The sequence below is a fragment of the Dermacentor albipictus genome, chromosome 6 (assembly GCF_038994185.2).
Source record: "Dermacentor albipictus isolate Rhodes 1998 colony chromosome 6, USDA_Dalb.pri_finalv2, whole genome shotgun sequence".
In the NCBI taxonomy this organism is placed as follows: Eukaryota; Metazoa; Arthropoda; class Arachnida; order Ixodida; family Ixodidae; genus Dermacentor; species Dermacentor albipictus.
In genome coordinates this window covers 118,704,920-118,730,093 of record NC_091826.1, presented here as the reverse complement: position 1 = coordinate 118,730,093, position 25,174 = coordinate 118,704,920, and the positions used below count along the sequence as shown (strand labels likewise).

Here is a 25,174-nt window from a genome sequence, read left to right as displayed (position 1 = left end):
CCTCAAAGTTTGATGACGTCATTCTACATTCCTCAATTAACAGCATCGGTATCTTAGCCGTAAGGTATAGCCGGATTAGCCCGGCCTCATACCTTACATATGATAGACCTAAATAAGCGACAAGTTGAATAAATCATATCTGTGCTCATCCGGAGGGAGCCCCCCGTTCCCAGTTCCTCTTTTCTCTTTTCATCATGAATTCGTTTTATTAGAAAAAGGTGATCGATTACTGAGATCTATGGAACTCACGGTGCTGCTCACTCGATAGCTATACTGGCCAGCCGACACGGGTCGTTCCCTCTCGTATTCAGCTGTCACTGCTGGTCCAAAAGAAACCAGTGACGACACTTTATTGCGGTGCGAAGAAAGCAGCAGACGTGGGGAGGGGGAGTGTGGGGGGGGGGGGTAGCAGGAGAACATTTATTTCATTTATATCGTACGACTTCAGCGCGACTGTCGTCCAGCGGATGAAACATTCAGCACCCCAGCTCGAGAATTGTGTCCACGCATGTATATCTGAAGATGTCGCGGCTCGCGTCCCCGTTTGTATACGCGATGGTCGCGCGTGACTATAAGAATCCTCCTGCATTCACGGACAGATGCGTCGATAGCACAAATTCTCTGAATTCACTTCCAGTGCGCTGTCGTCTGCGTCACGCTGCCTGGAGAAGTACCGGGAGCTTCTTTTTTTTAATACGAACAACATTCTTCGCATTGTCAGACCAGTTTTCTTTCCGGCTATCTAGCCCTCTAGTTGTCCCACCAAAAATGCGGGCCGCGACCGAAGGTAGCGCAGCCTAAAAAAAAAAATGTTGGCAGTTCGCGAGGGCATGTATACCACTGGTTGTGTTGCGCTCCTCACTGGACGTCTTTGCCGCCATCTTGGGTCACCGTGTATCTGCCGCTGGGTGCGCGCAGACTTCTCGACGGCGCCACCAGAAGGCGCAGCGTGTCCAGAGATAAGCGCGACACAGGAGCCAGGCTGCATACTTGGATTCGCATACTGGGATGGTCACCGTATAGATCATTTCTGCCTGCATTTTTCGTGCTGAGCAGGACACTCGGAAGAAATTCGTGTTTGGGCCCGTGTCGTTTTTGTTGAGAGGTATCGGGGCTAGGCGGATATTAAAAACAATACATTTTCCATAAATAATTGGGAGATTTGTATAAGCGTGCATAATTGTTCTTTTAATTACTCCGACTTTCGGACAAATAATGCAATTGCGAAATGACGCCACTTTCCAGATGTGCGATCACTGCGCATTTTGCCAATCGTACTAAGCTCGGCAATTGGGCCTCAACGTGAATAGCGGCGCCAGCCCCGTTGTTACTTGTCGTGTGTCACTACCGTCAACTTGGCGATCGCGGGAAACTGGGACTTAACTGACGCTTGTACACCCTCAAGATACTTGCGTATACTTCCTCATTAGTACTAATTATAACGGTACGTTTAACCAAAACCATAACGTACCATTTGTAGTCGATTCTAAATGTTGCTTTAGCGAAGCAGTGAAAAAGAAAATGGTGGCCATAACCCGAGAAACACAGACACACTGCCACAGGGCGCAACAATAACTATTATTAAGAACTATTCCGGAGCTGGTCGTTCTGTTTTTCGCCACAACACACGCTGCGTTATTTTCATTCGTCATAATTCAACGGCTCTGCAGAGCCGCTGCATTATGGATTGGTAGATGAGAGCGCGAAGTGCACCTGTTCTTGTGACGTTCGCTTCGGTCTATGACGTCATCATCGAGCCCGTATATAGCTGACTGTACACTGCTGTAATGACTCACTGGCAACGCTTTGAATGGATGACGTATGCGACTGGCTCCCTGCACGCCCTGAATTCGTGACTCGTTTCCTATTCCGATCGGCATGGGTGCGTCGGACGTGACGGATAAGAGCCGCAGTCTGATTCCAGGACAGGATGCAGCCGAAGTGAGGTCAATGATCCGAGCGCCGAGGGGCTGCTGGGAAAAAGGTTAAAACGGCAGAGAGAGGGACAAAAGAAAAAAATATGAACAAGAAGCCGCGATTTGTGTGCGAGAACAAATTGAACAATTGGTTCACTATAAAGTGAACAGAAATGTTCACATTATCGAAGAGAGTCTTCTCGTAGGTAGTCTTGTTCAGTCCATTGTCCATAAAGACCCCCGGAGGAGATATTTTATTACATATTGGGTGAGTTTTAAATACAGTGCACATCATTTGCACGTCAATAGGTATGAAGTGATCAGTCACGCTCTGTCGGAAAGGGGACGGGCAGGTAATGGCAACAATGTCAACAGGAAGGCTGCTCCAGTCTTTGGAAGGAAGGACGCGGTTACCTTTTACATGGGGAGGGAGGGGACTCTAGGCGAACCTCGTGCCGGCCCCCTTTGTGGAGCCCGTCCTACGACATCCTGCACGTACGCGGGTCTATGCGCTATACGTTCTCCGATATGGCAGGGAGCGCCTGGTCCGGATGTGTACGTGTATTCATCCGCACGCAGGCCCGGCCGCTTTATCGTCGCACATTGTCCACCGCGGGCCGATCCACTTGCCTCTCGCTCGAAGCCTGCGTTCGGCGGCTGTCCGCAGGGATTCCCTCGTCTGTACACCGCGACGCACTTGGCCCGCGGAACTGGCTTCTTCGTTTGCCGGTTTAGTTTTCTTTTTTTTTTTTCTTCGACTTCGTCGCGTCCACGGTTCGAAGCGAGAGCGTGGCGGAGCCCGCTGTTTACGCACTCTAGCTGACCCCCCGGGCTGCAGCGGGGATGGGTACTCCTCGCACTCATATATATATATATATATATATATATATATATACTCTGTCATTGTTGTGGCGTTTTGGTTTCGTTGTGCTTTCGGCGCGCGTGATTCCAGGTAAGGCGAGCGAGTCGCGTGCGTTGTGTATCCACTCGGGGAGGCCGTTCGTGGTCGTGCCTTTTACCACCGGAAGGAGGAGGAGGAGAGTGGAAGGGCCCCGCGTTCGTTCCCTTCTCCCTCTTCCTTCTTTTCGATCTGTTGAGCTGGTGGCGCTCTGGCGCCGCGGTGTCAATGACCTCCTTTCTCAGCCGGCCGCCCCCTGGCCCTTCTCCCCCGCTCTCGCATTATTACGCACTGGTACCACTTCATTTGTACGCCTCTCCCCCTGTTCCCTTCCGGCCTTTCACCTCCCCCCGCCCTCTCTCTCCTTCCGTAGCTCCGTAGGCATGTCCGTAGGTGACGCGCTCTCGGCAAGTTGAACTGCGAGTCCCGTGACGCGGGTGCTGCACTAGCGCGTACGCACTGGCCTTCGCTCATTTAGTCGCCACCCGTTCGTGTTTGTTGGTAGCTGTTTTGCGTGTGGTTGCTGTACGGAGGGAGGGGGGCGGGGTGCAGATTGGAGCTTAGTGCGGGTTGTAAACAGCGACCGTGCTGTGGATGACGCTCGCAGCACGTGTGCCACGGGAGAGAGAAACAAAACTTGGCACTCCTTTTTTTTTTTCTGTAGTGAGAGAAGCTTCTATAGGCCAAACACAGACAAACCCTTAGCCACCTTAGTGTTCTCTCGAAATTCTTATTTCCGTTAACTTCGCGGGTGGTGCGTTGATTACTAGATGAGAAAGTGAAGGCGTAAATTCCATATCTGAATTTCGCGAATAAAGCCCAGCGTCATTAGGGTCTTTCCTTCCTTTTCAAGCCTCTTCTATAGGTAACGACATACTTTTTGGAATTCTAGTAATCTAATTATTTACTAATATAGCGCAAGCTATTTCTGTATTTAGTGTCCCTTTAATATAGCCAGTGTACGTGCGCCTGCTAATGGAAACACACACACGTATTTGAAAATTTCGCGAGTACAGAAATCTGACGTATTGAAGCCAGTTCACGTAGTCTATCGTAACTGTATCGGGCAAGTCTGTTAGGAGCATCGTTTCTTTTTTTCTCTCTCACCTAATTTGTTATTGTTTTTTGTTTCTTTCTTTTCTTGTTTCCTTGTTGCTGCCTCCCTCGGTGCCCAGGAATTCGCTTCCGCCGGCACCTCTCAGCCTCGAAAACATCACGGCGTTACTGGGCGTTCCGAAAATTGCCGACGTTTTCGCAGCCCACGCTCTAGCCACCGGTGCAGTATCCCAGACGACGGCCACTAGCTCGCTGCCCTTGACGTCATAACTTTTGACGCCGGCTGGCTGCCAGCCTAGTTGTTTCTCTATCAGTATACCAGGATTACACTGCGCGCTAAGGTGAATAACGCCAACCTTTCGCAGCTCTAGGGTCTTCTCCTTCGTGAAGGCGGTCCCAAATGCCGTGAGACGCGTGACGTCGCGCTGACGTCAATGGGATTCGTGGTTTGAGCGCCAAGTTGAACAAAAGTAGTGTCGCTGCCATTTTTGCCGCGGATATAATCAATATTTCTTTTTGCCACCAAAGTTTCCATAGGACTGGTCTAGTTAACTTAACCTGATTTATTAAATATATGTTCCTTTTACAAGGGCACCTGCGATTAGTTAGGCTCTGTTAGGAAATTGCGATTTGTCAAAAGCAATACGGGGGCTCCTAAACAATGGAAGACTTGGTAAACCTGGAACGACGCAAAAAAAGAAAATAGTAAGAAAGAAAGATTTAAAAAAAATAAAGAAAGCGAGAGAGAAAACGAAAAAAAAAATGAAGCCGATGTCGACGCCGTCCCGACGTTGCCGCAGCGGCTCAGCGTGACGTCATAGATTTCAGCGGTGTTTATCGGGTCTAGGTAATTGTTCGCGAGCACACGAGCTCAAGAATAAACTCCACAGCAACCAAGTGCTCTAACTAGAAAGTTTGTCAAACTCGTCGTACCTTAGAACGGGCACGAATGTCAGAAAGAATATTTTGACACCTTGCCGTCCACCCACGTGGCGGTGTCGGTGTTTGTGCGCGAAAGTAAGGGACGAGAAATGTTTCGGAACGATGATTATGTTTTTCCGCTCAAATCAACGACAATATGCGTTCCATCTAGCCTGGAAGCGCGATGGGTCGAGCTCGTCGACAATATTGCACGAGTTACAGCGCTACACGGGGAAGCGCTTGTCCTCGCTGGTCTTGTCCGGTGCCCCGCCTTTCAGCCGTGTCACCTTTAAGGTAACGGTAACGTTACGGCCGTCTCCGTGAACTAACGTCGGCCCTCGTGGTTAGTGCTAACCCTTATTAGAGTGTTTTAGTTTAGGGCACGCAAGCGGCTTGCGTACGCAAGAACTAGGGGTTTGCGCATGCGCAGTACCGTCGCCCCCTAGTTCTTGCGTACGCAAGCCGCGTGCGTGCCCTAAACTAAACCTCGCTAACATAAATCGTTCCATCTTTCGCGGGCCCTTGCTCGCGCAAGCTGCGCACGGCCCCTCCTCCCCTCGCCGCGAACAACCGACGCGGCCCGCGTGTGCACGATGACGTCAGCGCGCGCAAGCCATGCATGCCGCGTATATGCGTTGTGTATATATATATACACACACATAGCTTTTCGCCGCGTCGTCCCACATCGATCGGTGCGAACTCGGGAGCTCGGAGGGGGCGGCGAGATGCGCGACCTCTCGTTAGGGAGCGCACCTGTTGCGTTCCACGCCGCGTATTTATGAGGTACGCATCGTCGCGCGTTGGCCAGGGGGGGGGGACACTCCTCGGTTCCGGTGGCGCAGGAAATTGGCGCCATCTGTGTACAGGGCGACGCAAAAATCCGTTTCCCTTGCATGGCCTCGTAGATCATCGCGCGCACGCGCGCCGATCCAGGTGGCCAAGCCCTTCCCCCCGCTAGGCTCCTCTCCCTACGCCCTCTCTCGTAATACACTCTCAACTCCCTCACCTTCGACTGTCTACGCGCCGCGCCGCCGTGCCATCCCCGCCGGCCCGGCTGCTGCTTAGTCCGCTACGTAACGCTTTATTTTTGTTATCTGCTGTCATCGAGATACGTGCGCTGCTGTGCGTTTACCGACGTGGCTAGTTTAGTCAGTTCTGTGTTCCTCGGTAGCTGTGTGCTTGTGCTCCGCGATGTTTCACCCGTTTCACGACTCGTACCGCTCGTGCATCGTGCAGTGGTGCACAAATACCTCAAAAACAAGCCCTGCAAGGTTGTTCCGGGTGCCCAAAGACAACAGGTGAGCGCTCAGACCCAAGGACATCAGAAGGCGCATGTACACGAACACAGCCCTGTCCATTTGTGTACTCCATGAGGCTCCGGACGTCGTTGCGCCTTGATTGTGCTACACTTGCCTCTTCCCGGTAGAGAAAGCTGACAAATAGATGTTCCTCCTCATTGTCACCTGGTCTGTGACTTGTGTTTTTCTGTGCCAAGTCTCATTCTGCAACTTCAGTAACTTGCCCAGCTTTCCATACCGCCCTCAGTGCTTTTTCTGTGTATCACGTTCTACAAACCAACTAACAGCTGAAAAATTACTGTTAGTGTTTGTGTACTATCTCAGTAACCCCCGATGGGAAAACCGCGCGAACAACCTTCATGTGTAGGCATGATACGCTTTTTTTTCCTCTGGAAAGCATGAGCATTGCAAGTGTCCTACATGCAGATTTTTGCAGTTCATGTTTATTATACAAGGGACAGCCCAGGAGGTACGACTTAGTGCCTTAAGTGACGTAATTTTACTGCTAAGCATTGCATTCGGGTAGAAAGAAGGGTCGTGTTGGCTTGTTTTACCTGGTCTTTGATTGAGGAATACGCCTTTCTGCGAATGTTTTCTATGTGCTGCTGCAAAAGCCGACTATCTCCTGTTCCCTTGCCACCTTTACTCAAGTTGTGACCAAGTGCGAAATAATGTGATAATGTTTGTTTCAGTTTTTAGTACGATGTTATTTTTTTCTGCCATGTTTTTTTTCAATTTGTTCAGTAGTAATGAACATGTCAAGCATTTCATATATTTTCGTGCAGATCTATAAGTGAGCTTTCTTTTGGTATGGCTCTCAATCAAACAATGTTAGCATTTTATTCTATCTTTCAGGTGTTTTGCGTGTCCTTGTTTTTGCCATTACTAGTGAGTTTTCCCTTTTTATAGTTGTCATGACTACGTCATACACGTCGTCCAATTTTGTGCAATATCTTAGTGCACATATCAGGAGCTCGTCTACATTTAGGTCTTGAGGACGTTATATAAAAATGTTGTTTTTATATGTGTATACATGGAATGGCCTTCGCGTTTTCTAGCGCTTTCACTGCACGCTTTCTTTTGTTATTTCACCATCTGTGAACTTTTGTCTTTAGTACTCTTGTATATGTCATGCACCTCTCACTTTTGCTCATTTTTGGAGCGTGTATCACACCACGTTGTAAGAAAAATCTCTTTTCGGAAACGAAGTCAATAAAGCGAGGCTAAACATCTGTTGTGTTGGAAGTAGAATTTTTTTTATGTCCCGCCACATGCTGGTATAATATAAGTATGGGCAAGACTGCGTGCGTGCCAATGCATAGCCCACGGCGCACCACGCGCCAGCTCGCAAGCAATGCCAATGCGCCGCGTAGCGCGCGCATTGCTTGCGAGCTGGCGCGTGGCGCGCGGTAACAAGCGCGCTATAAAAAAGAAAAAACGCGCCGCTTACGGGTAAAAACAAAAAAAAGTGAGCGGCGCGCGCGACATGGGGGAAAGAGAGAAAGAGAGTGGAGCGGGTCGGCATAATAAAAACAAAAAGGAAAGAAAAACGTTTGGGAGAGGAGGCGCCGCGCGGCTGCTGTTGCTGTTGCCATGGCAACGTAAACAATCATGTGCGCCGCCATTTTGCCTAATGCGTCGCCCCTTGATTAGGGCCGTAACTGAAGGGGACCTTGGCGCTAGCGTCGAAAGAGCGTCTGCTCAAAAACGGCCAATGGGATGTATACGGAGTGTCCGCCCCCTGCGTTGGCGGTTTGTGCCTGGGTATTTTCGAACGTGCGGTCTATCTAGAGCCTGTGTATCCTTTACAAGGCGTCGCCGAGCCCACCGCGCATGACTCGCTCCACGTCGCGGCGTGTCGCGTATATACGCGGGGCGTCCATTGCGGCCGAATTCGCGAAGCGCTTCTTGCGGTGCCTTTTCTGCTACTGCCGACAATACTGTTATAGGGCAGCTTTAGAAGTAGCGCGCCCGGGCGTCTTTGCGTGTACCCGAAGGCCCACACAAAAGAAAGCTTAGACGAAAGCTTGGGAGCGTTAAGCTTTGCGCACTCGTATACCCACGGCACGCGCAGACCGCGGGGGCCTGCCAAAGAACGCGAGAAGATTCACGAAAAAGGCAGGGCGTAATCCTGTGCTACGCCAATATGTCTGGGCACGCAGTTTATAATCCTCCCTGTTGTTACAGTATGCTTCATATATGCCGTATACACGGGGCCAATTTCTTTGGGTGAAGCAGTCGACGGCCTCTTCGAGAAGCCAGTTTGGCCGCCTTTACCTCGTCCGCATACAGGCAGAGTCTGCGGACCTCTTTCAGCTGTTCGCTGTCACCGCGACGGATTGGCTATGGCGACTTTGTCGCCGCGCCTTCACCAACTCTCCTCTGCGGCCGAAGCGCTCCGTGAAAGCGTGGCCCGAAGCCTTGCCGGCTACCTGTGTTGGCGTGGCAACGGAGCGAGCTTCCTTTCGACGGCGCTTCCGCTGGGGCTTGTACACGCGGCCGGCTTGGTTTACTGCGCAACTTTTCACACGAGACATTACCGAGCGGCCGCACACAAATGCTCGCTTGTGTGTTTTCTATGGCCACGTACTCGCCTTGTCTCGTTCCTTGAAGAAAGCGTCGCGGTAAACCGAAACGCCGGTAACGGAGCGGTCAGAGTTCGGGTTCTTTCTACAGCGAAGCTGTTTATGGCTGTAGGTTCCTGCGGATCTATAGTCTCCGTGGACATAGACCAACAATTTTTCGTACGTGGGCCGATCCCGGAGATAGTGCAGTGGCGGGCCGACTCGCGGCGAAGGTGCAGTGCGCCTTTAAAGGGGCCCACATTCACAACTTCGCTGGTCATCCTTCTGCACAGAGCCGTATAGGGTACTTGCTTTCTCTTTTTTCGATTGGCTGCCGCTTGTTTTCCATGGTACGTTGACTTGCGAAGCACCGCGTATCGGGTGGGGTGGACCCAAGATTCTTCCTTCAATGCTTAATGGGAGTTGGTGGCATGAAACAGGTCGCCAAGCTTCGTCGCATTTTGCGCGTTCTTTTTTTTTCCCCTCTTTTTTAACGAGGGGCGCTAGTCGAAGAGAGGGCCCTTTCGAAATGTGTAGGGTATAGATTGGGGAGGGAACCCTTGTTTCGAGGAGGTTGTGGTCAATTCACTATTCGTCGAGTAGATAACGCCGCCGCGATGGTTTTGGATTATAGGTGTAGCCAGCGGCTATAGTCGTGTTTGCGGCGCTGTTACGTGACGGGTCTCGAATTGCGCGTCGATCGGCCGCGTACGAGAGACGACCTCCGAATCGGCGGATCGGATCGTCTTCTGTTCTGAGACACGCCGGCGCGATTTCTACGGAACCGTGCGACGCAGCCAAAGGATCGGGCGCATCGTGGCGCTGTCAACTGCCCAGGTGTCGGTCGGTGAATGCACACGGGTGGTGGCATGCGCTCCGTGCCTCCAGGTTGCGCGGTTATTGGTACGACGATTCATTACCGCCGAAGCTCCGCGCAGTGGGAAACGCTCCGTGATGAAAGGGTTTGCGTAACGCTGAGAGCTGTCTTGAATGTAATGCAGCAAACGACGCCCGAACGAGGCTAAAATAGGAGAGAAGCGGACTACACGGACGGTGTGTCCTGTCTTAGTCCTGTTTGTTTGTTTGGTTATTTATTTATTTATTTATTCATTTATTTATTTATTTGTAGCAAGATTATGCACTCGCAGGGTCTCTTCGGCGTTACAAAGAGGAGTGGTTATGTCACGCACGCAAAAAAGAAAAATATAATATGCCATCTACACGTGCTTATGCAATGTTAGTGACAGCGGGTATGAATAAAGCGCAGTCGGTATCCGACTGTGCCCTATCGGTAAGCACGCCGTCGCAGCGACAAGTGCGGCCGTTTCGTATGCCGTCGCAACCGTATGCGCGCCGTTTCGCCGCGATAACCGAGCGCCGGCGTCTCGCCGGAGTCGTGCGAGGGGCCACAGTGTGCGTGTACGGGTCGGGGCGGTCGAGGTGCGAACTTTCTCTCGAGGTGGTCGGGGAGGGGGCTTCGCTTTTTGTTTCCTTCTCGGCGCCGGCACCTTCTGTCGCTCCACGCGCCGCGCTCGTCAAACGTTCGGCGTGCGCGGGGCCGTGGTTACGGCGCGGGGGCTTGTTGACGAAGCCGTGCCTTGTACCCCTCTCTCTCTCTCTCTCTCTCTCTCTCTCTCTCTTGTTTTACGCCTCTTGGCACGCGTGGACAGGGCAATCGCAACGTCGTTAAGCCGAGCACAGAGAGTGAGGGAGACGGAGAGTTCCCTATTTGAAAGCCGCGAGGTCTGCCGGCGAAGGACTGTTCGCGTACGCAAGTGCTGGAGAGAGAGAGAGAAGGGGGTGTCACAGAACCTCACTAAAAGAAGGAGTGATAATAAAGCGGAAAACTAGCAGCGACAAAGAAACACTGCCAGATGCCTTCATTTCACTTTCGGGTCCAACTTGTCCGAAGATGAGAGTAATTTTGACTTCACTGCTGCCTTTCTATACGATGTAAGCTGTCTCCGAATGGTAACTGCAGTTTTGAGAGGCAGCAAATTGAATCGAGAATGATCCAAAGCGAATGCGAGTGTTTGGTGTTGCATTCGTTGGGGAACTGCAGGTAACTAATAGCTCCCTATAGAGCAATAATCGAACGTTACACGAACAAGGAACCAATAGACGAATCTGTGGCCTGCGTGAGCTCTCGGCACACATGATATGTGGTTTAGACAGCATGTAAATGACGTGCACTACGCAGATTCGACCAAACTTCCTGCTCGATCCACTCATTCGAGCGACTTTGCAAATCGATCATCTTCCGTGAGGACAGGTGCCACAATTCTCCACGATTACACGTGTGCGCATGAAAATTGCTGCGTTGCCGTGCTGACGAAACTACGATTTCTCGTAATTCTGAAAACAACAGTATATATCATGATTATCATCAGCCTGTTTTTATGCCCACCGCAGGACGAAGGCCTCCCCTCACGTTCGCCAGTTACCGCTATCTTACGATAGCTCATTGCATCTTGCATCTGCAAATTTCCTAATTTCATCATCCCACGTAATTTTCTACCATCCTCTACTGCGCTTCGCTGCCCTTGGCGCCCATTCTGTTACTCTAACGGTGCACCCGTTATCTTCCTTGCGCATTGCATGACATGTCCACCCAGCTCCATTGTGTTCTCTTGAATATTGGCTATCCCCGTTTGCTCTCTGATCCACACCGCCCCCTTCCTCTCTGTTTGTGTGTGTGGTGGATATATATATATATATATATATATATATATATATATAGTTCTGCTCTCCGTAGCAGAAACACATCTCGAAGGCTTTCGCAAACAGCGTCTGCCGGGAGTAATTGCGGAGCCGGAAACGCGCCATGTGTGTGTGTGTGTGTGTGTGTGTGTGTGTATATATAAAACATGGCGGTCATGGCGCGTTTCCGGCTCCGCAATTACTCCCGGCAGACGCAGACACGTAGCATCCGCAAACATCGCCAGTAGAACGCCTGAAGCCATAATCGCGACGGTTAAAACGAATCCGCGTTTGCAGCCCATCGTATCCACCAGGGTAGCCCAGCGATCGCAGCGCCAGTGGTCCCTCGTGTGATTTTAGTGGGAAACTCTGTGAGCGATGGGACGCTTCATCGTTCTATCCGCGGAGTCGGCGCATTCATTTTTCTGTACGCACGCGTTCTCTCGCTTATTCGAGCCGTAATTATTCTAATTATTCTCGCTGTTACCGCCGCATCACGCTAGCTTAACCACTCCGCGCGACACTAAGGGCGTCCGTAAATTCTTCCTGTCGCCAGAGTGGCCTTACGTAAGCAGCTTGCGGAGGAGGAAAGAGGTCAAGGCGGGGGGTGAGGGTGTGTTGCGGAACTGCGTTCATTAAAGGGCCGTTTAAAGTCGTGGTTCGTTGTTGAACGAATCGTTCTTTTGCTGCGTTGCAGCCGTGAACGCCACCCGAGACAATGAAGACAACGAAAGCGAAAGGGAATGTAGCCTGATAACCAATTTAAATCGAAACATTTGTCTTACCACGAGGATCATATGTATCAATTAATGTAAAGTGAACTAGCAAATGAAAGAAAGCACAACTTTTCTAGCAGGTGGGAGGCCAACAACTCCACGTGACGCAAGTGACGTTCTGTGGAAATTAAGCTTCGTGCGATGCCGCTGTCCCCCCGTCTGCCTTTCCACGCCGTAAAGTGATTCACGCCATAATTAAGTAGCCTTCTTACAACGGTAAGGTTGTAAGTGTGTGAGATATTGACCGACTTGCACCCTATCAAGAATCCCCGAGCGTTTAAAAGGGTTTACACTGTAGGAGGCATTTAACACGTATATCTGTGACGTTACCCTGGGAGTGTTAGGCAGCGATACTCAGCTGTTTCGCGAACACCATCCAGCATTTCCCTGCAAAAATTACACGGTATACGGATGTCTAGCGCTGCTGTCTGCATACGGGAATCTCAGTAGTGGCAATTCAAGCACAGCACGGAGATTGAGGGTGTACGTGCAGTATATGTACGTGGATTTGCATAAACGTCGTCCGTCTGGCTTCGAACCGCTTTGCGACCTTTTCGATTGATCACTGTTTTAACAAGATATTGCGTTATAATTGCACCAATTCGCAGTGATTGCGCAGGTGCGCAGAAACTTATTGCCTTGCCGTTCTTTTGGAAAATTATTATTGCTTCGAAGTTTGGGAGGATGAAGCGTAATAACTAACGCAACAAGAAATAATGAAGCCATACAAGCGCAGACATTAAAACAAGTTCGCGCATCTAGCGCATAATTCCCATGGTAACGGAAGAATGGCAGTGGCAGAGTAAGTTTCGACGGGCAGCTGCCAAGCAGAGCCCCCTCGAGCGGAAGTCGAGATTATTTCTGTCGTCATTTACTAGCAGAAAGAGCACCGTTGTCCTCTCGACGTCGCGAAATGCTGTAAGGGGACCCTGAAAACCTTTTAACGAGAAACGTCAGAGGGCGCGTGCTGCTCAACGGCTGTTGCGCAGACGCTCTCGTAATGCGTGCGATTACGAGAGGCTTTAGCGTCGACCCCTGCGGCAGGAGGTCGTGGAGGTCGAAGCGAACTCGGACACGGTCGGGGTAAACGGGCGAGCAATTGACAGACGTACACTACGAGGCACTATACACGGAGAGGGAGGGTGCAATTTCACGGTGCTGGCGGCCTCGCGTCGCAAGGCTGCGAAAGTCGTCGATTTCGCAAGAGCGACAACGGAGCGAGTGCGGCCGGAGGAGGAGGAGGGAGGGCGGTAGCGTCGGAGCGGAGCAGAATCTGGCGTTCTCCGGCCGACTTCCTTGTTTACGCTACGCGGGCCTCCGTGGCGCGATTCACTCGTCCGCGGCAGCTGGCACCTGTCCCATGCGACCGCGGTGGCGCCATTCGGGCCTCTTTCTCTCTTCTTTTTCGGGTCCTTTCTCGCTAAATTTAAACGCCCCCGCTCCCTCTTGCGAGTAGTGGCTGTGACGCACCGCTGCGCTATGTCGACAAGCCGTGCGTGAGCGCGCTCCTGCGAATCGCATTTGGCAGTCGAGTGATGGAGATGGCGAATGCCGACGGAGGGAGAGGGAGTGGTAATGAGGTAACGGAGCCGAGCCTTTTCGACTCCCCACGCCCTGCGGGGCTTATATCGACTCGCGCCGCTACTCTTGCATGCTTGCGCCGCGCCCGTTCACGAGGGACCGCCGCCGCCGGCCGTATGCGCGCCACGACGCACTGCGGCGCGTCGGCGAGCTCTCGCTTCCACGGGCCTCGCGGACGCCGTCCTTTCGCTAAAGGCCGTCCGCAACTGCCTCTGCGCGAGACCGGCTGAAAACAAGCTGGCGTCTCTGAAGAGACAAAACGAACTCGTAGAGGGACATATCGGGTCCAGAGGAGAGACCCCGTAGCGCAGCCGAAGAAACCCGCGTAACTAAATGGGTCCGCGGAAGAAGTACAGATCCTGGTATCCGTGTGGCCTCCGCCGTTCGTTCATGTCACTGACGGCGCCCGACATCTCGCGCAGAAGACCGGCGCTCTTCCAAGGCGCTGACCGGGGTTTCTAATCTGGACGCGGCCAAATTTCGCCGTATTCACAAACTTCGCAGCGGCGACGCTTTAAGATAATCGGTAAAGCCCGTTGCAGTCCTGCGAGCCAACGAAAGGGATACCGAACTCGACACTATCCAGAGCGCCATTCAATGCTTTGCCATCCTTCCGAGGCACTTATTTTTGTTGTTCCACGAGGAGGGGCACTTGTCCGAGCAGCTATTCACGTAAGGGTTGCATACAAGGTCACGGCGCGGTCGTCGTATGGGCGTGCTCCCCCCCCCTCCCCCTTTGCGTGACCTCCTTTGCAATCGTGGAAAAAGCTTTAATTAATCGCTGTCGGGGCATCTGCGTCACGCGAATCGGTGCGCGTACACTACTCTACAGGCGGATCCATAGCCAGGAAGCTGAGCGTGAGACATTTCCTCTTAAACAAAGGAAACAAATACAAAAATACGATCCCCCGGCGGAACTGTCGCGCGATGACGACACCATCCGTCTCCCTTGGAAGATTGTTTCGCCCCTTAATAGCCATGCGACTCGCTCCCGCGAGTTGCATGGAAAGGCCGCAATTGTTTGTGCTATCGATGAGGGCGAGCCTGGCTTGCGTGCAGGAGAGAGGGTGTAGCCTTTCAAAAACACGCGGCACTCCCTCGCTCTGCTACAGGCATAGGCACGCCGCCGTTCGCATGTCCGGAAATTCGTACCCATCCGTCAGTGTAGTTTGTGTAATTTGATAGTGATACGGAAGCGCTGGAGAACAGAGAACTGCGCTGTAGTCGGTACAGATTCACTGTTAAATGTGCGCAAACAAACTGACACAGAGCACACATCAGTTCTGTAGGCTAACGCTGACAACAGAAGCTGAGAGAGATTGCTGAAATATTTTCTTATTAACAAGAGCTGCAAATAGATGCGCGAGTTCTTCGTCCGTATCGCTTCTACAATGTCACGTGCTGTCCACACACGTGACATTTTTCAATTTCTTCCCTACTTGTTCTTTGTTCACACTCTCTCTCTCTCTCTCTCTCTGCTTCTTGTATATTTATTGCTCGTTCGAATAAACCAGTTAAGTGCTTGTGGTCGTAGAATTTCCTACCGTGATTGGTAGAGGGAACTCTGGCGCAGCCGTCGTTCATGGAGTACGTGGATTTGTCTGATCTTTGTGCTTGTAGATTCAGACGTTCTTATTACTTTGTTTGTTATACTTTATATGCCTTCATTATCGTAAATTTCGGAGCAATCCATACTTTTCGAACTGCAGAAGGCGCTGCGAACGCGCAGAATCGCTACTAATTGCAAACATTGAGCTTGTCGAGGTGGCCAAATTGAAACGCGTTTCAAGACACTGGTTTGCTTGCAAGAAATGAGAAATTTGGAGGAAGCTTAAGCTTCGCCTTGAACAGTGGAACGCGATAGCATCCGAAAATCCCGGACTGATTGTCACGCTTTCCGGCAACCTCAGTGTCCTTGCGGATGCGCGGGGGCGAGCGCCATCTGGATGCATGTTGTTGCAAAGAAACCGAGCGCGCCGCTCTATATGAATGGTGGAAACGCTGGAAAGGAGCTTGTGTTTGAGTTTCGGCGTAACAAAATTATGTTTTGTGGAATACCTAAATTACATCGGCGCTACGATGCCTGTAGGTTGTGTTTAGGTTGTACTTTACGGTTCTTCTGACGTATTTTACTTTGACGAAATCAATTATTTTAGTAAAGCCTCTGCGCCAGGCGGAGGGCCTGCGCGGTTGTGGTTCGGAATGATTTTTCGCGAAGCGACGTTCGACGCCGACACCGAACTTTCTGTCTTCTTCTTCTTCTTTTTTTTTTTTGCGACACGGTGCCCTTCACGCTCTCGTGTTACTGTATGCAATCGTGCGTGGCATAATGGTTTCAATATTGGGCATCTGTGCTTGAGGCTCTGTGTTCGAATGCTGGTGTCGGACAATTTTAATAGTGTTTATTGATTACGCAGTACTCTGTTGAAAATGACGAGTTTACCAAAGTTGCGAAGCCGCTTGAAGCCAGAAAGACGAAGTTCGGTGAAATTCACGTATTTCCCACACTGGCTGAGCCGCCCCCTTTGCAGCTCCCGTATCCTCTGGTAATTATCGCGTGCAACTCTGTGCTTGTAGTGTCCATCGGTGCACGGTGTCCGTTTGTTTTCGCTCTCTTACAATGCACGGGGAAGCGATATATGGCCAGCATCCTTTGTAGCCGTATCTTGTGTGAGGCGGCCATCCCCGGTCCGACGACGTGAATACCTTTTTTTCGCGGAAGATGCAAGTTGATCGCGCATGCCCGTCTACACGCACGGCGTCTGATACGAGCGAGTGCGTTTGCCACGGGCGCGGTATAACCGCGGCGTTCGCCCGGTGTTGTGCTCGCGGCTGCACGGTGCGGCTGGTTGACGTCGGGTCCGCGCCTCGAGGAAGTGCCTGCAGCGCCCGCGACATTAGCTTCCGCCCCGCAGAGCAGCAGAGAACCGTGTTCCAACGCTGGCGGTCACTCGCCATCGACTGCCTGGATGCGACTGCGGTGATCACTAGCCCTCAAGCCGAGCCGAGCTCTTTGTTGGCCAGTGTACGTTGCGTTTAAATTGTCGACGCTGTCCCGGTGGCGACCACATGTGCAAAAGGCAAAACGAACGATACGTCATGCCGGCGCGGGTGCATCCTATCCGGTCCGCTCTCACGTCTTGAGGGGCTCTCTACTCGCGTCGTTCTCGTCTGGTTCGGGACAGGGCGGGACTCGGGGGTTTCCGTAAAATGCCGTGGACACACGGAAGACTCTGCTATTTGTCCACGTTCTTCTAGCGCACAAACAATTTCGCTGCAAGTTGGGTCGTGATTCTGCGCGGTCGCAGATAACTGCCAAATATTTCTTGGGTGTGTGTGCGTGCGTGTTTCTTTTTTTTTCATTTTGCTACGGCCACGGTCTGTTGCTTAGTACAGTAGTTTTGGCAGTTCCAACGAGATCACGCGGACGCGTCGACACTGGTTACGCCGTTACCGTGAAGGCCGCGCACGAGACGAAGGGTGCTATCGCAGAGCCGTGCCAACTGTTAAGGGAACGCAGCAAATGCTGGATCCAAGCATTGCTTTGCTTTTGACTGCTGGACGCATTGCCAAGTCGGCGCGCGCTAAGTGGACGTGCTTGCGAATGCTGCTAACGCGAAGGAAACAATGAAATCGAAGATGACAGTAATGATCGTGAAAGGGTCAAGTGTCCCTAAAACGTCACTCGAGCCCCCTCGAACACCCATGGGCAGTGTGTGGCCTCCGGACAAGTAGTAAAATAATTCTGATCGCACAACGCCCCAGATAACCTCCCGCTCTCGTAACTTTGCCCGTGCATCACCCTTACAAGCCCTCCGCACATCCCTTACAATTTTCAGTATACGCTTGCACGCTTGGCTTCTCGAACAGCTGCGCCCATTTGGCATTGGAGTGTTTAAGCCTGTCCATAAACTTATTCAAGTTTACGTAATACCGCAATACCGATACGCATACATGCATACATGTTGGTGGCGTCATCTGCGACGATGACGTCAAGTATAGAGCACACCGAAGAGTAATTGGGATGACTATGTTCCACCCATCTGCTTGCACAACAGCGTTGTCAGGAATAACGATGAGCATTTATGGGATTTTTCTTCCCGGTCTGTGAGAACAGCGGGGCCAGGCAATCACTTCTGGCGCGTTGGGGTTAAACATAGCGTCACGTGGTGATGCTACCAGCTCTGTTACCGTCGTCGTCAGCGGTGCTCCGGTACACACCGTCAAAGGTAATAGGCTCGGGGATAGGTTTGAGCTGTCTGTTAAATTGTTCCATTCTGGGCACGTATGTTCACGTTTCTCGGCAGCCTAAGTCGCAGGAAGAGCTTATACCAGCAAAATGATGGAAGACTAGGCAGTCGTAGCCTCCGCTTGACGCTGATGATAGGTATTTTTAGCTTTTCCGCGAACGTATTAAACAATTTAGTGAATACCTCAATAAGGGAGACACGGACGGCAGTAGCAACGCTGGTAGCAGCGACATTTTCTGATGCTTTGTTGAACCAATACGTGAGTGTTCCCGTCGAACGAAATCTGTAAAAAGGCTGCGTGTTGAGCGATCGTGTCACTGCCAACGATTTACATCAACTGCTTAGCGGCATGTTATTAGTCAGTGGGATAACAACACATTGACCTTTGTGATTAGAATCTGCACCGTGAGATGGCGCCACCAACACGACTTCTCACGTCTGCGTTTACGGCAACCTCCCGTTTCGTAAACTAAAGGTAACGCGTCACAGGGACACGCTATTACAATGTTTATGTTCGCGTTTCTGGGCGTTTGCTGTCGGGGCAACACATTCGCTCTAAAATAATCGAATTAATAATTAATATTTGGGGTTTTACGTGCCAAAACCACTTTCTGATTATGAGGCACGCCGTAGTGGAGGACTCCGGAAATTTCGACCACCTGGGGTTCTTTAACGTGTACCTAAATCTAAGCGCACGGGTGTTTCCGCATTTCGCCCCCATCGAAATGCGGCCGCCGTGGCCGGGATTCGATCCCGCGACCTCGTGCTCAGCAGCCCAACACCATAGCCACTGAGCAACCACGGCGGGTACTAAAATAATCGAGGGCTAGCTAATCGTAGCCTCCAGTTATGTTGATAACATAGCGGTTTCGTTGCGGTTGGCGCCCTCCATCGTTTGCAGAAAGCGGAGAGCGGGTCTTTCGCACGTATAACCCTGCGTGGTCCACGTCTCGCCGCGGCAGAAAAAGCGGCCGTGGGCGTCGGTGTGGTTGGGGCGCCTCGCTTCCGCCGTAGCGGCAGGTCGGCCGATACGCGCGGTGCATGCTGGTCGGAGCGGAGCAAAAACCGTGAAGGGACAGCGTCGGCACTTCCGGTGACACCGAGTTGCTGAGACTGACTGTGCTGGGGGGCCCCCAAGCGATATCCCCCCCCCCCCTCTCTCTCTCTCGAAAGCTCGGATCAGGCCGGGCTGATAGACTCCCGGCGAAAAACGATCTCTTACATAGTAGCTGATCTGTTTACGTACGTAAAATAATTGCGCGTGAGCGCAGCTGTGTGTGGTATCAGTTGCGAGATGGAAGTTTACACACACACACACACACACACACACACACACACACACACACACACACACACCGGACGGACGGCAGTATATATATATATATATATACTATATATATATATATATATATATATATATATATAGCCCAGATATAGGATAGAACCAAGGTTGACTATCCGAAAGTAGTGACGCGGGGCCCGTAGCCACGTCCACACATTGGTTTCTTTGAGTCGTTCATTGATTGTTTGTTATTATTGTCATTTCCTTCGTTTGCGCCAGCAATCTCCCCTGCCGTCTGTTACCATAGAGTCTCTCGCTGCCATTTTCATTTAGCGTTTCCCCCACACTCGTGCTTAACACCCAAGGCATCTGGCTCGCTATAACTATAGGTTCGCTCGAATCTATCGCGCGTTGCACTTATCGCGAGCGGATGTCGTCCCCCAGCGGCTGAGGCAGCAGTTATCGCTTAACGGCTCGTCTTTCTGACGGGCGTCGCCGTATTGAAGCGCTTTTACTGAGCATTCCCTCGCGCGCGACGTGCGTTGTTGTGTGTCCGTCTCCGGGATGATGTCCGTGCTGACGTTCGGTGTAGCGCGCGCGGCCTGTCTTGCTCAGTTCCAAATGGCCGGCTCGACCATTTCGTATGTGTTTGTTTGCTTGTTTTTCGCTTTCTTTCTTTTTTTTCGCGCCGTCCCTCTATGGGTTTTTCGTCACCAAGCAGGCCGTCTGCCAAGGATCTTCCCTCGTCTCTGTTGTCTTCCCCTCAAAGCTTCGAATCAGTTGTGTGCAGTGCCGCTTAACGTGCCCACGTCCTCCGCACCTCTGCCCTCCTTGCAGAAGTCAAGCTAAACTGCAACGCACTGCATTGTTAAATGACCTCGCTGGTCACTGGTCCAATCCCTTTTGCGTTCTCAAAGGCTAACTGCGGCGCAATTTTAGACCACGTACAAAGTTCGACTTCAGACAGCGTACGCATATATATATATATATATATATATATATATATATATATATATATATATATATATATATATATATGGTGATAGTGGAAAGAAACGCACTTTTCTAAGTACAGCGAGGTAATCAGTAGGCGTACGCATGCGTAATCATTGGGCATTGCACTTGTCACGCTGAAAATGACCAATTTGCAAAATCAAGAAGCCGTTTTGAAGCCTGGTTAAACGACGAAGTATGGGCCCCGCAAATCCGTGTACATCGTTATATAATACACATCGCTGCCATTCTAGCTGGCTGATCCGTCACAGTCGAAGCTGTCATAAACGCTAGCGCCGGAGTTCTCCTAGTAAGCTGCGCACGAAACTGTGGTTTGCGTGGGTGGAAGCTTCTTTCACCTCGAAACCAAAGCGCAGGTTCTCAGTGATGGAAACGTGCGCGCGAGTGCGCCACCTGGACCGACGCGTGGTCCAACACCTGAAGGCCGAGTGAACTGCGCGCGTCCAAAGTTTTGCGCTCCAGCTTGCCTCTACAGCGGGGGCCGGTTAATTGCGGCATTGTCCACGGAACGAGGACTGGAACGTTGCTAAGAGCTAGCTGCCAAGCGGGCTACGAGTGGGAGAGTCAACAGGCGTTGGCTCAGGGACGACTACTCCGTCGAGCCGCTACCACAAGTTCTGCACGAGGTAGGCCTGCGCGCTTTCATTTAAATAAACAACCGTGCCGCTGGGAAAGCTTCGCGAAAAAAGACACGCAGACACCGTTGACGATGACTGTCGATGTAAGGGGACAGCCGAACGGCTTCGAGAAAACTAGTCATTTCATTGAAGGCATACTGCGTCTGACGGTGCAAGCTTGGTTGGCGTTTGGTTAGTTGGTTGGCGTTTGTTGTTCCATCGCGTAGTTCCGTAGAGAACAGCAGTATATAGGCCGCCAGCGCGTGCGTCTGAAAGAGCTACACGCGCGCTTTTTGCGTCGGCGCCTCGGCTGCGAAAGTGCAAGCTCCGACCGCCAACCACGAAAACGGGCGGAAGATCAAGAGAAAGCTGTGCGCTTTAAAAAAAAAGAAGGAAAACAACGAAAGAAACAAACACGAAGTCATTTCTGGAGGCGCACACGCGGCGGACGCAGAACAGCGCGGTGCACCCTCGTCGTCTCATCTGGCCGGCGACGAGGGGCTCTCGTTTCCGAATCCTCGTCCCTCGTCAACAAGCGACCGCTGACTCAGCGGGGGCGGCCGCGACATCTTCCAGGGTTCCTGTCACGCGCGTCCCGCATTGACCGTTTCTTTTTTTTTCATTTCTTTCTCCCTTTCTTCGCCGGTTATTTTTCCCCGGTGTCATTTTGGCCCGCTCGCATGTGCTGGGGAATGTATTGGTCGTTTCCGGTTACCTCGAACATTGGCCACCCTTATGCCTCGTCGTCCTGTCCTTTCTCGCCGATGTACCGATGCGTGAAGGTCTGTCTGCGGGTTGGCGTTTTTGGTCCACAGGGCCTGCTCTTTCGGAATATTGCTTCGCCTGCAGTATCGGTGTCTGAGTTTCCGTTCGTTAGTGACGAGCAGTTTCGCGTTTGAGAGGAAGAAGTAATAGACGATCCAGATTTGCGAAAAGCAATCTATATTAGAAAAACGGACTGCGCGGCTGGTTAGTACATGTTAGTAGCTAGAAACCATGCCCGAAAACAAGACAGCGCGGGAGACGCGTCCTGGCGCGCTGCTCATCTGAGCGCCCGGACACTCACGTGTCTTGCTTGTCGTGTCTCGTTTTCGTCCCCTGGTTTTTTTAGCTGCTTGGAATCTTGGTTATTTCCCCTAAACATAGAATAACCTCGTATTGATCTCATTCCGGCTTTTTTTCCTAATCCCTTAATATCTGAGCGCCATTGCGCATGAGACATATCGGTTGCGTTTGCCACGCCCTTGAGTCTGTGCCTGCGACATATCACGCTAAAAAAGCCTTATCAATACTGGACAATTAATCACGCGAAACAGCGTCACTTGGTGCACGGCGTGTAACGGCGTGAGGCGCGCACATGGAGACGGTGAAAAGCATTCAAAGAAGGCACGCGGGCGTCATTTAGGCGGCAGATGGCAAACACGATCTGCCGGTGCGCACGCACCCACAGCGGTAGTGCTGTTGTGGTTTTGTAGTTCCAACAGTGCAGGTTCTAAATGACTATCTCTCAAGGCCGACGCTTACTTAAATCTACAGGCAGGCTCCGAGCACTTTTGGAAGGCGCCACAGGTGGGCGACGTCTGGAACGTAGATTACGCTCGACTACATGTGCCCTTTCTCTGTCCTCGCCTTTGGAACCCACCATGTACCGGCGTTCCCTCGAAGCTGTGGCGTGTTAATTGCTGCTGATGGGGGCGGCTGGTTTTTCCCTTATCTTTTTTTTTTCTTTATTGTGTTGCTCTAAAGTGAGGAAAGACACACAGAGCGAAGAGCTGCACTTTACTGTCCCCACCAAGCAGATATCTATCCGTGCGAGGGCGCCAGCGGAGTATGCGTCGTGCGACAAGAGCAGACGACGAGAAGCGCTTCTGCGGCGGCATGCAACGAGCAGCCGAAGGGACGTTTGCAAAGACTTGGTAGATGTGGCGTCCTATGACGTCACGGGAGAGAGTGCGCGTCGTGGAAGAAGGAGAAAAAATGAATAAACGCAAGATGAGGGGGTGAGGGGGGGGGGGCAGAGTGGCCATAGACGATGAGGACGCGAGAGGGTAGAAGAAAAAGTGTTGGTGCCCTCTGGCAGCGCCGAAGGGCAGCGGAAGTTGATGGCCGCGTCGGCGGCGTCTGCATTTGGTTTCGGTTGACGTTCTCTCGTCCTCCTCCTCGTCTTTCGTACGGCCCCGTCCGCCGTCGTCGTCACGGTTGCTGAGCGTGTTGCTCGCTCCGTTCTGGCGCGGAGGCGAACAGCGGGGAGAGCGGACGCCTCCATGGGGCCCCCGTGTTGTGTTTTGGCTTTCAAACCGGACGTAAAATGAGTGTGGCTGACTGCGGGAGCCGAGACGGGGGTTAGTTGTGCGCGGGGAGTGTGTGCGTGCCGTGTCTGTAACCTCGCGATGCCTTTCTCCTCTTTTTACGGTCCCCCCTTCCTTTTGTCTGCGGCGTTCCTTCCTCCTCGTGTCGGTCGTGGCCGGCGTGGCGGGAAGCCGAGGAGTGGGGTGCGAGATAGGCATCTCTCCGCGGCGGGCATCAAATGCCGCGTGATCGTCGTCGTCTGCTAGAGTGTACGTCTGCTGCGCTGCTGTCTCTCTCTCTCTCTCTCCGTAGCTCTCTCTGCGTCCTTTCGCTCCCGTCGTCGTCTGCCCGCGAGGTTTCAGTTCTATGTGGTGCCTGCGTGCCTTGCCGTTTTCTCTATTCGAACTGCTTTTATCTTGGGCTAGTTCCTTTTTCCTTTTCTTGTCTTTCTTTTGCTGCTGTGTCTCGCTTTGTTGCTGTTGCTCGGGTCGTTTCCGTGGCGTGCGCGGATGGCGGAGACGGCTTCTCGGTCGAGCGGGTCTCGATCTTCGAGCCGTGGAAAGGGGGAGGAGGTGTCGCAGGGGTTGCCATCGAAGGTCGCCGCGCAGCGGTGCACGAGAACACGTGCAGGCTCGCAAAGATTGAGAAAAGCGCGGCTTGGCGGGTGGGGGGAGTTCGTTCAGCTGCACGCTGTGTCGTCCGGTCCACTTTGCGTCGCCGTGTCTGAGCTGTCTGTGCCACGATGAAGGGAGGCGTGGACGCCTGAAGCGGTCGCGTTTATTTTTCGCTTTCGTTTCTCCGTAGTCGATCAGCGGGGCGCACCGCTTCGTCCAGACCCATATGTGCCAGCGGAGAGCTTCCCAAAAGAGGAAACCAGGGGGTGCGGCTGTAAGTGAGCGGGGTCAGCAGTGGAACGCGGGCTTGTCGTGGGCTGGTGTAAACGAGGAGTGGAGGCTTTTGCGTCCGCGTGCTTCCGAGCAGCGGTGAAGGGTTGTTGTTGCTACAGCTGGTGGGAGAGCGGTCACGTGTTTGGAAAGGTTCGCGGACAGCGAGTCGCACTCGGTTGGCTTGGCTGCACGTGGTGGCGCTGGAGGCTGCTGGCAAATGAAAGACAGTTTTTTTTTCTTTTTTCTTCTTTTTTTGTTTTTGTCGCAGTTGCGGTGTAGCGAAGTTGGAGAGTTCGGGGAGCGTCAGTACATAACACCTGCACTGGACATTGTAGGGTAGGCTTACGAGGGTTGGCGATTTTGCCGAACTGCCCCGGGACGGGCAGTACTTATTTGATTTATTGTGTTGTAGCGCTGACAGGTAAATCTACTCCAGGTGCACAATTACGCACCCTGTTTGTCATGACGAACTTCAGGAGTCCAGCAATGAACACACTTTGTCCACAACGCTTACTTAAAATTCTGGACACTTAAGCAAGCACGGACATTTTTGTTTGATGTTCTAGGTCCCTGTTTTTTTTTGTTGTTTTTCATTTCTTTAGTGCATGTATTGTGAATTCTTTAGTGCATGTATTGTGATTGAAAAACAAAGGGCCTAGTCGTGTTTTTTTCTTTCTGGATCCGTCTTTCCGTCGCGAAGCATTAGTGCTGTCGTACCAGCTAGCCACAGCTCTTGTCCACTGCCAGCAGTTCAGACCCTTTTTAACTTCCGGGCACCCGGGCATTAATCTTCATTTGAAATCGGGCTCCATAACCTGTCGAGGCCATCAGTCGCCCTTAGGCGCTATGTGTTCTGTAGAAAACAAGACCGTAAACTCTTCTCACGTGTAATGGTCGGCGGAACGAAATGTGATAGCCGCAAAGTTAAAAGCCGGGAATACGGCGGTGTCGATTAGCGAGTAAACGTGAGTAGCCGGTTGGCACTTAGAGAAAGAAAGGGAGCTGGGCAGGCCACGTGATGCGTAGGGCGGATAATCGGCGGTCTATTAGCGTTGCATAATGGCTGTCATTGGAAGGGAAGCGCAGCATAATTTGTAGGGGTAAGATGGTGTGAACCGTTGTTAG

The 25,174-nt window shown here is 51.9% G+C and overlaps 1 protein-coding gene across 1 annotated transcript in view; it reads left to right on the top strand.

Annotated features, from left to right (window-relative positions):
- Mkp3 (Mitogen-activated protein kinase phosphatase 3) overlaps positions 1–25,174 on the top strand; it is an 82,430-nt gene that overhangs the window by 5,794 nt on the left and 51,462 nt on the right. The window lies entirely within an intron of this gene.